Source organism: Cryptomeria japonica, chromosome 6 (assembly GCF_030272615.1).
Source record: "Cryptomeria japonica chromosome 6, Sugi_1.0, whole genome shotgun sequence".
Classification (NCBI taxonomy): Eukaryota; Viridiplantae; Streptophyta; class Pinopsida; order Cupressales; family Cupressaceae; genus Cryptomeria; species Cryptomeria japonica.
The window spans coordinates 605,592,128-605,600,989 of NC_081410.1; positions in this window are offsets into that span (position 1 = coordinate 605,592,128).

Consider the following 8,862-nt stretch of genomic DNA (forward strand, 5'->3'; position numbering starts at 1 on the left):
GAGATTAATTATCATTTTCCAATTATTTGAATTTCTAAATTCAAATGTGCACATGGCTCCTAACTTTTAACCACCTAACCTAACCATCCCCTAACCTAACCCATTCCACCTAACCCTGGGTTTAACTAATCCTATCCTATCTTTCATATTCTAACCTCCTTATCCTAGCCTCCCATGGTGTGGATATTCTCCCCTTGAGACACATGGCACTTTTGCCACATGTTTCCCCCCTTGGACACTTGTCCTCTCATGAGAAAGGCTCCTTGACACTTGTCACCACAGGGATGACAAGTGTCTCTTCCTCCAACCTCTTCTTCAACTTCCTCAATCTTGGCCCTTGATATCTTTATATCAGATCTGGACCATTAATTTCTGCCACCTAAGCTTTGACCTTAGAATTCCTATAACTATCCCCCATTTTGGAGAAATAAGGATCCCTTGCATTCATAACTTTAGCATCATTACTATAGGCAATTTTCATTTCAATCATCTAGTAATTAGCATTTTGGATTAATCATAACATTTCATTTTATATCATTGGCATAATCAATCATGATCAAGTAGCTACTCGACTCCTGAGTTGCCACTTTGGAGGTCATTGCTCCACTGAGAACCAATAAATACAACACCTTCAAGGTCCTCAAGAATAGAGGAAAATGGGATATTTCAAGGAAGGATTATGGTTTGCATTTTTAATCTAGTTTTCAATTAAGCTTTTCATTTACGTTTTATTGTCTTATTATATGTGTATTCCTTCTTATATACTACATTTTTAGCATCACGGTTTTCACCATTGAATGTGATGCAATTGGATTGGCTATAGAAGCAGTATTAAGCCAAGAGGGGCGACCAGCGACCTTTTTCAGTGAAAAACTAAATGAAGCAAAGAGGAAGTATTCCTCGTATAATTTAGAGTTGTATGCTAGGGTACAAGCTCTGAAAAAGTGGAGGTATTACTTGCTTCCTAAGGAGTTTATTGTGTATACTGACAATCATGCTCTTATTTTTTTGAATGGATAGGAGAAACTCAGTCATAGACATATTAAATGGGTTGAAATTCTTCAAGCATACACCCTCATCATCAAGCACAAGAAAGGGGTTGCCAATAAGGTTGTAGATTCTCTAAGAAGGAGGGTGTTGACAGTGCAAGAAATACAGTTTCAAAGTATGGGGTATTGAAGAACTCATAGGATTGTATGAAGAGGACTAATATTTCAAGGAAATATATAAGATATGCTATGAGTTTGCAAATGCTTTTCATGGGAAATTTTCTGACTATACCTTGCGGGATGGTCTTTTGTTCAAAGGGTGTCAATTGTGTATCTCTAGATGTTCAATGAGGGATAATGTAGTAAAGGAGAAACATAGTTGTGGTTTAGGAGGTCACTTTGGGATAAATAAGACTGTAGATCTAGTTAGGAGATTTTACTTCGGGCCGAAAATGCAGACTGGTATGAAAAAGTTTGTGGAGAGTTGTATTGTGTGTCAGAGAGAAAAGGGGGTCTCAACCAATGCAAGACTATTACAATCTTTTCCTTTACCAAGTCGACCATGGGAAAGTTTGAGTATAGAATTTATGATGGGATTACCCAAGACAAAGACAGGTCATGACAATGTGTTTTTTGTGGTAGATAGGTATAGTAAGATGGCTCACTTTATTTGTTGTAAAACCATAAATGATGCTAGTTATATTACAGGATTGTTTTTCAGAGAAATTGTTAGAATCCATGGGTTGCCTTTGAGTATTGTATCTGATCGGGATAACATGTTTGTAGGGACTTTTTGGAGAACCTTGTGGAAAAGGTTGGGTACAAATTTGTCTTTTAGCTTAGCCTATCATCCTCAAACCAATGGCCAAACTGAAGTTTTGAATAGGTCATTGGGAAATCTTCCTTGATGTTTGAAAAATGATCATGGAAGTAGTTGGGATGTGGTGATACCTAAGGCAGAGTATGTCTATAATGATTCAATAAACAGGAGTACAGGTCTGATTCCTTTTGAGATAGTCTATGTTAGTCATCAAAGAGGACTCTTTGAATTGAGAGATGTCCAGGGGTTGGGCAAGAGGAGTGGACATGCTAATGAGTTTGCAGAGGCTATGAAAGAGGTGCATCGACAAGTTAGAGATACCTTATAATAGAATACTCAAAAGGTTAAAGCAAGAGTGGATCAGAGAAGGAGAGATGGGAAGTATCAAGTGGGTGACATGATATTTGTTCATCTTAGCAAGGACAAGTTTCTCGAGGGAATCCATATCAAGTTGAGGATGTGAAAAATTGGACATTGTAAAATTTTGGATAAATATGGTCCTAATGCTTACAAAATTGAACTCCCTGATGATGTTTCTATTTCACCTATATTTAATTATTTTGATCTAACATTGTATAGGAGTCCTAGTGTAGATGAATGTGCAAGTGAATTTGTTCAGGAACGTGAAGAATGGATAAAACACTTACCACTTACGGAACCGCCTAAAATGGAGTGCATTTTGGATAGCAGGGAAGCCAATAAAACAAGGAATGAGATCTATTTTCAACACTTAGTCAAATGGCAGGGCCTTCCTAACTCAGAAGCTACCTAGATGCTTGAAGAAAATATCAAAAAGAAGGGTGGTGGTTTGTAGAAGTTGGTCACTAAGAGGTCTTGAGACAAATTTCACTCGGGGAGTATGGTGCAAGAGAACCTATCGATGAAGGCATGAGCCAAGAATAAGAAGATTTTACGTTAGTTATAATTAATGTAATAAGACCCTATGGGTCCTTTTTGTAAATGTCCTAGGAGTGTGACAAGTTTGTCCATGTTTGAATCAAATTGTCATCTAGGGTCTGGTAGAGCAAATTGAGTCAATAAGGATCACAGTGGTCTAAATTGAGGGATCAAGTTACGACAAGTCTATTTGAGTCATTTTTGATGTTTTGAAATCAAATTTAATCATTTTACAAGACTAGGATAGTCTAGAGTCTAAGTTGATCTAATTATACAAAAGTTGTCATATTGTCAATTTGTTGTCATGACAATTTTGCAATTTTTGTAAATCGAGATTCTCCAATAGTCTATCAGTTTGAAAAATAGTTGGAGGAGGTTGTGGTCATTTGGGAAATACCTTTAAAGGCCCCAAACACCAAAGAATGTATGTTGGTTGAGTTTTGGTTATTTGGAATGAAATTGAAACATCAAGAACTGTTGGAAACTCGAAGAAACCATCTAATTTCTATTGATTACATACTGAAGGTGGATTGGTAAGAATGATCATGGCATAGATCCCATAATTAGATTTTCTTACCTTCATTTTTCATTCAGTGTGGAGGCTTGAAGTGATCGCTTTCCATTTCTACAAGAAAATCTTTACTGGGTCTAGCCTAAACCCTTAAACCCTTAGGGTTTGTTTGCAATAATGGGTTTTGGCCTATTAATCTTTAACTGAACACTCCGCCGTTACAAGAGATGATAGGCCACCATATCATATGTCAGTACCAAAATCCATTAAGAGGATACAACAAGGTGAAGAAGACAGAGAAGTAACCCTAGGTCTGGCATCTCTATGTGACAGACAGGTTTGATGAGTGCAGTGTTTGAGAATTGAGAGGTAGAGCACTAGGAAAGGGTTTGAATGTGGTAGAAGATTATTTTGGATGTTTTCATAATATTTCATGGTCAAATATGGTTATCCATTAGGAGAGCCTCACAAATTTGTAAAGGCGTTCAGTCAAATAGGTCAAATAACCCTATTAAGTCTGTTAGTGTAGTATCAGTTGGGATATCTACAAGTTGATCCGGTACCAAAAATTGAGATATTATTTATAAATCCCAAATCGATATCTGTAAACATAACTTATTTGTCTAGATCCTTAGGGTGTCAAAATTTATCATCCGATTCCTTCAAAAGGAGGCCTAATAGCAATCGGTTCAGGTTTATGGGTGAACGAGTCAAGACTGATGTTCCAGTGGACCTAACCCATTAAATCCTATTTCATTTGTGTTCAAATGTTTTGAGAACACCCCTCCAAGGGTTGTTGTATTGAATTGGTTGTGGGCCATTCAAACCCTTAAGCCTAGTAGTAGCCCACTCATGAATGCTAGTGTGTGTGTGTAGCCACACAAAAACTTGAGAAGTATTAGTTGTCTCTAAGTGGACATAGTGGAGCCTTGGGGTTGTCCAAGGTGTTGTTTGGTGTCATTGAATCATTGTTTGACTTAGCGATTGAGTAAGGATATTTGGAATCAATGATTACCGATTGGATCTGTGAACCATACAGATTGTCTGGTTAAGGTTATCCTCCTTCTGGTCTATTGCCTCCTCATTAGTGTTATTTTTTTATAGGCTAATATATAGCATTCATGCGGGATGTTATTGTACCTATGTGAAAAGTGAAAAATGAATTTCAATAACATGTATAGAATCATACTACCAATTGTCTCGAGGAGACGAAATCATATTCATAATTTTATCTAAGATAATGAAACACACATCAATATTTTGAGAGGTAAATTTGAGAAACAAAAACAATGCAAGCACTAGAATTCCTCAAATTGAATGCAAGGATGACAATTTTATTCACTAAAATAATGAACATGTATCATATGAGATTTTCTAAGTTATAGTTCTTTAAAGCCTCAATAATAGATGATGGTTTGACACTTGATGGTCTATGAGGTAAATCATATGACTGTGATCCCCTCTTCTATTGGTGTTTCTCTAATTGCGTAATTTTTTAATATTTATTGATGCTTAGATATAACCTTGCTTAAAATAATTTCATAAAGTCTAAAGTATGAATTTTTACCCTCCACCTATTTTAAATAAATAATATATTGTCATCTTTTTTATTCTTAAAAAATAATAAGTCCTTATTTATTAAAAAAAATAAACAACATTACGAACTAATTTTTTTATGAATATTTCTACTTTACTTTACACTTGAATAAAAAAATTGTACAATATTTAGAAAAAGGTAAGGAGGTAGAAAGCCACACCAACAAAGTGTACTGGTAGAAACTCTACTTTAAAGATGAAAATAATAACAAAGTGTACAGGTAGATTCTGAAGATTTTGACCACAGCCCACAACCCTTCAACAATTTGGAAGATGAAGAGATGGTTTCCTATTCTCAAGAAATGTCTTTGGATAAACAAAAAAACAATGATGTGGAGGAGGAGATAAATCAGCTCAAGGAATTTCTTAGTCTGGAAGAAAAAAATGAAATCTATAAAAAAAAATTTGATAATTTGTGTGAGGCTTGTAGTTCCTTCTTTGAAAAAACTGATGGTGTGATGAACAAGGTGGTTATGGGAGTGGTGTCTAGACAGGGAAAAATAAAGAAGAAAAACAAGAAGCTAAGTAAATAGGGAAAGAAAGAGATGGACGTGGAAGATGGGGAGGACATGGAGGAGGACACCTAGGCCATCCAGGTTGATAAGTTGATGTGCAAATGGAACCTGATTAATAATGATTAAGTTGTCCCCTTCATTTTTTGTTAAATGCTTTTTCTAGTATAGGAGGTTAGTTTTTCTGATTATGGTTATAAGATATTGGGCATGTGTGCCTTTTAATCTGGACTTTATTCTGATGGTGAATATGTTTACTATGTTTAATTTTGTTGATATTCGGTATACTGGTATTATGGTAGGTAGATGGTGGTTGGTTAGAATTAGTAGATTTAGCTACAGGAACATGGTTATATTTGACTATTTCTGAAAGTTGATTTTATCTCTTTTTGTCTAGCTATTTGGGTAAGGGTTTTGTTGTTGTTCTGTAATTTTTTTATTCTATAGGTTTAGGGCCTTCTCCCTACTAACATATTAAAAAACAACACTAATCAACTATGTTTGCAGTAATTGTTAAAAATATTTTTTTATCATCAAGATTAAAATATTATACACTTTCAAGAGTGATGTCGTCAAGAAGCTTCCAACTAGTGATAGTGCCTTCCTCCTTACGAGTCTCCTTGATAGGCTGTAATGGATAAATGTGAGAGATGAAAAGTTTAAGACAAGGAAACTTGGGAGAACTTGGTTGTCTAACCTTCACATCCCTCTAAGAAAAGGGATAAGACTACTGAAGGTGCAATCTAGGTTATGATTAACCATAGGTAATAAATCTTTGTAAATTATCATGACACATAGAATAACGAACTTTCCTGACAAAGTAATTATGACCATGCTTGAATAAATTGTACTTTCTTCTATCATATCTATCTAAGAATTGACTAATAAATGACAAATAAAAAATGAGAGTGCTAAAACTAAAATGGTGAGATCCATGTACCAAAGCTAACAAGTAAAAGTCTACAATAACAAAAATAAAAGACAAGGAGAAACTAAAGAGAGAATGTTGTGACAAATAATGCTACACTCCTAAAGAAAAGGTAATATAATGCTAGTGTCTTCACATAAACTCTACAAAATCCTCATAGACAGGACAAAGTGCTGCTAACAATAGTGTAGAGTGCTCATAGAGTTAAAATTTATAAGATATAATTAGATTGATTGGCATAGAATTTAAAATGGATAGATATATAGCCACGCTGATTGTTCATTATTAGAGATCCTCAATAATTTGTACAAATGGTGACTACAATGCTAAATTCCATAAATTGAATGATTTTGGTGAGTATGCATTTATCCCTGATGAGTTCCAACTATTCTCATTAAAGATGGATATTTATCATTAAGATTACAACCCCATACACTAGTGAGATTAATGCGATCGGCAAGCTTCCAACTAGTGTTGGTGTCTTCCACTTCAAGAGTCTCCTTGATAGGGTTTTGCAAGGAAACTAGAGAGATGGTAAGTTATGAACAATGAAATTTATCAGAACTTGGCCAGCTAACCTTCACATGACTCTAAGAAAACGGTTAAGGCTACTAAAGGGCCAATCTAGGAGGATGCGACCAAACACAAGTAACAAATCTTAACAAATTATAATGGGATTTTGACGGGTAGCCTCTCTTGAAAAACTAGTTGCAATTATGCTTGAATAAAGTGTATCTACTTCTATCCTATATGTATAAAATCGAACAAAGAAATGACAAGTATAACTTCAATAAGGTAAAATGAAAATAAGAATGCTAAAACTAAAATGATGAGATCCCATGTACTGAAGTTAATAGCTACTAAAATTCTACAATAATAAATACAAAAGACAAGGGGAAATTGAAGAAAGAATTTGGTTGACAAATAATTCCTAACTCCTAGAGTCTTTACATAAACTCTACAAAATCCTTGTAGGCATGACAAAGTGCTGGTAACAATGGTGTAGTGATAAGAGAAATAAAATTACTAGATGGAATCATATTGTACTCGATAGAATTTCAATTGGATGGATATGTAGGCACATTGATTATTTTTTATTATATAAATAGGGAGAAGGATTTGAACCTACAAAACAAAAAAATTAGAGTACAACAAGAAAATCCTTGGCATGAAGCAGCCTATCCATAAATTTTCCATAGTTGTTCCTCAGAAATAATAAAAAATTAACATGACACTTTAAATAAACACACTAACTCTTACTAACCACCATCTACCTATCATAATAACTATATTAATAGTATCAACATAATTAATAATAGCAACAACAAACATCTTCAAAATTAAAGTTTGGTTTAAGTATCGACATCAATCCTATGCATAGTATTCCACATAACAAAAATAAGAAAAAACTGCCTAATCATTGTTCATCATGTTCTAGTTATGTTGGAGCCTGTCGACCTAGTTTGCCTAGGTATCATCCTGATTGTCCTCCCTGTCTTCACTACCCTCCTCTCTCTTCCCTTTCTTTTCCAACCACCTTGCTTTCTTATTTATATTTCTCTATCTTGACACCACCCCTATGATAGCCTTTCTCATTACACCATCAGTAATATCGCAGAGTGAGCCAAATGCCTCACAAAGATGATCAAAACGCTGCATATAGTCTTTATTTTTCTCTTCCAAATTGAGGACATGCTCTTTGAGCTCTTTTATCTATTCCTCCAAATATTTTCTACTTTATTTGTTTGACAGCAATCTCGATGAGCAGGGAACCATCTTCTCATCCTACTGAGGGTTGGGAGGTAGTGAGTTCTAGCCAGAATTCTCTGATTCCTCCTCAGTCTCGCTTTACTATTCCATTTCTTCTTTGTACTGTTCATCTTGTTCCTCATCTTCTTCTTGGAACTCTTCATCCTTTGAGTGTTTAGTTGGTATTTCCTCTGTTTCCTCAAGGTTAAAGGCTTCCTCAAGATTGGGAGTCATATCTTTTACTTTTGGCTCACTTTTCTTCTCCTTTGCACAAAGCCTCACGGAGCTTCTCTCCCCCGAACTACCCTCTTTCCTTTCTCTCTCCAATATCTTCTCCTCCTCATTCTTAGAGTCTGTAACAAAAGCTACGATGCGAAAATGCTCTCCTAATGCCAATTCACAGAGGATGTAAGCAATAATATCTTTCTACTTCCTAAATTGCAGAATCTTAAGATGACTTAAGCAGAAGAATAGAGCACATATAAAGACCATATACATAAACACAGAGATTTTTACTGTGGGAAACCCTTTTGGGAAAGAAATCACACAGCAAAAAGTCCAGTGTCTCCTTTGTATTACAATAAACAATATTACATGCAATTGACAATGAACTTTTGGCACAGGCTCAGATTGTGCTACAACGAACCCGAATTTATATCACTCATTCCTAATGAATCCTGTGGCAATTTATACCCTGCAATTCGTTATGGAATCTAATACTGCAACTCTCACTTCACAAATGGTCAACTAACTTAGCATTGTCACTAATCCATCTGGTGGTCATCAAACTATGTACGGACACCACCATACGATGGATGCTACACTGTGGTCATCGTACGCCATTCACACCGTACACCATT